A 3034-nucleotide genomic window follows, 5' to 3' on the forward strand; every position below is an offset into this window, starting at 1 on the left:
CTTAAAACATCACAAACTTGCATTCTTATGGTTCTGAAGGCCAGAGTCTAAGATGGGTCTTGCTGGGCCAAAAGAATGAAACTGGACCCTTACCCTACAACCATACACAAAAATCAACTCAAAATGGATTAAAGCCTTGAACATTTGATGCCAAAGGCAAAAGGAACAAAAGCAAAAAGAAGCCAATGGGACTATCTCAAGGTAAAAAGCTTCTGCACAGAAAAGGAAACCATCAACAAAAATGAAACTACAACCTAGCGAATGGGAGAAAATACTTGTAAACTATATATCTGAAGGGATTAATACTCAAATATATAAAGAACCCATACAACTCAACAGTGAAAACAAAAAGTAATCCAGTTAAAAAGCGGGCAGAGGACGTGACTAGACATTTTGCCACAGAAAACATACAGGTAGTCAATAGGTACATAAAAGATGCTCAACATCATCATCATCAGGGAAATCAAAATCAAAACCACATGAGACAACTCTCACACCTGTTAGAATGGCTGTTCTTCCCATATTCACTTAGCTGTGCTGTCCTCTTGAAACTCAGATCTACGAGGACCTTTCTGCCTGAGGACGCTGCCGAGTAAGCATCGTTAAAGTCTCCCCTCCCACCGCCGTCATGTCTAAGTCAGAGTCTCCCAAAGAGCCTGAACAGCTGCAGAGGAGTTTCATCAGAGGTTTGAGCTTTGAAACAACCAATGAGAGTCTGAGGAACCGTTTTGAGCAGTGGGGAGCGCTTACGGACTGTGCGGTAATGAGAGGTCCAAACACCAAGCGCTCCAGAGGCTTTCGATTTGCCACCTCTGCCACTGTGGAGGAAGTGGACGCGGCCATGAAAGCAAGGCCACGCAAGGTGGATGGAAGAGTTGTAGAACCAAAGGGAGCTGTCTCGGGAGAAGATTCTCAAAGACCTGGTGCCCACCTAACTGTGAAAAAGACTTTTGTTGGTGGCATTAAAAGAAGTTACTGTAGAACGTCATCTAGGAGATTGTTTTGAACAGTTTGGGAAAATTGAAGTGATTGACATCATGACTGACCGACACAATGGCAGAAAGAGAGGCTTTGCTTTTGTAACACTTGACGACCGTGACTCTGTAGACAAGACTGTCATTCAAAAATACCATACTGTGAATGGCCACAACTGTGAAGTAAGGAAGGCTCTGTGTAAACAAGAGATGGCTAGTGCTTCCACCAGCCAAAGAGGTAGGAGTGGTTCTGGAAGCTTCGGTGGTGGTCGTGGAGGTGGTTTGGGCAGGAATGACAACTTTGGTGGTGGAGGAAACTTCAGTGGGTGTGGTGGCTTTGGTGGCAGTCGAGGTGGTGGTGGATATGGTGGCAGTGGAGATGGCTGTAACGGATTTGGTAATGATGGAAGCATCGTTGGAGGTGGGGGAAGCTATAATGATTTTGGCAATTACAACAATCAATCTTCAAAGTTTGGACCCATGAAAGGAGGAAATTTTGGAGGCAGGAGCTCTGGCCCCTATGGTGGTGGAGGCCAATACTTTGCCAAACCACGAAATCAAGGTGGCTATGGCGGTTCCAGAAGCAGCAGCAGCTATGGCTGTGGCAGAAGGTTTTAATTACCACCAGGAAACAAAGCACAGCAGGAGAGGAGAGCCAGAGAAGTGACAGGAAAGCTACAGGTTACAACAGATTTGTGAACTCAGCCAAGCCAAGTGGTGGCAGGGCCTAGCTGCTACAAAGAAGACATGTTTTAGACAATACCCATGTGTATGGGCAAAAAACTCAAGGACTGTATTTGTGACTAATTGTATAACAGGTTATTTTAGTTTCTGTTCTGTGGAAAGTGGAAAGCATTCCAACAAAGGGTTTTTTGTTTGTTTGTTTTCATATTTCTAAACTACTGTTGTATTCTTCTACTTTCCTTTTTTTTTTTTAAAAATAGTTTATTGTCAAGTTAGTTTCCATATCACAAAGGGTTTTAATGTAGATTTTTTTTTTTTGCACCCATGCTGTTGATTGCTAAATGTAGTAGTCTGATCATGATGCCGAATAAACGTGTCTTTTTTTAAATGTGCTGTGTAAAGTTAGTCCACTCTGAAGCCATCTTGGTAAACTACCCCAACAGAGTGAAGTTAGAATTCCTTCAGGGTGATGCCAGGTTCCATTTGAAATTTATTTGCAACCTGCTTGGGCACAGAATCTATTGTCTCCCCAGAAATTTGTGTGGTTGAACTGACCTGGAGTTCAGTGTTAAAAGGTGAACCCAAGCAAAGTCCTGGAGTTTATTTGGCTATTACTATGATTGTTGGCATATCCTATGCAATATATCTAAATTGAATTATGGTATCAGATAAAATTAAAGATGGGACTAAAGCTTGTGTATCATCCATCATCATGTGTAGTCAATAAACGATTTAATATTCTCTTGAAAGAAAAAAAGAAACTTAGATCAACTAGGAAACGATCTGGAAGGATATATTGCCAAATGGTCAACAGTGGTCTTTTTAAAAGGTAGTTCAAGGGAGGGAAAAAAAAAAAAAATTAGGATTTGTTATTCCTGTTGTTTTATTTTACTTTATATCCTTCTGCACTGTTGGGATTTTTTCCACCGGGCATGTTTTACTTTTGGAAACAATTTTAAAAGCTGCAAATCCAAATATCACTGCCGAGATCAGTGTCGAATAGCTTATCCCCTGTGTTTCCTTCTAGGAGTTTTATGGTTTCAGGTCTTTAACAGTCTTTAACCCATTTGGAGTTATTTCTGTGTATGGTATAAGATAGGTGGCCAGTTTTATTCTTTTGCACGTGGCTGTCCAGTTTTCTCAAAACCAACTGTCTTTTCTGCATTGCATATTCTTGGCTCATTTATCGTGGATTAATTGACATTAATCCATATGCATGGATTTATTTCTGGACCCTATTCTGTTCTGCTGACTGATGTGTCTGTTTTCATGCCAATACCTTACTGTTTTGATGGCGATAGCTTTGTAATATAGTTTGAAATCAGGAAGTATGATGCCTGCAGCATTTTCCCCCCCCCCCTTAAGATTCCTTTGGC

At 41.3% G+C, this 3034-nt stretch overlaps 1 pseudogene; it reads left to right on the forward strand.

The window, feature by feature from the left end:
* The first annotated feature begins 628 nt into the window (after positions 1 to 628).
* LOC120223305 lies at positions 629 to 1628 on the forward strand (annotated as a pseudogene).
* Positions 1629 to 3034: the final 1406 nt, after the last annotated feature.

Source organism: Hyaena hyaena, unplaced genomic scaffold (assembly GCF_003009895.1).
Source record: "Hyaena hyaena isolate Hyena2069 unplaced genomic scaffold, ASM300989v1 scaffold_988, whole genome shotgun sequence".
In the NCBI taxonomy this organism is placed as follows: Eukaryota; Metazoa; Chordata; class Mammalia; order Carnivora; family Hyaenidae; genus Hyaena; species Hyaena hyaena.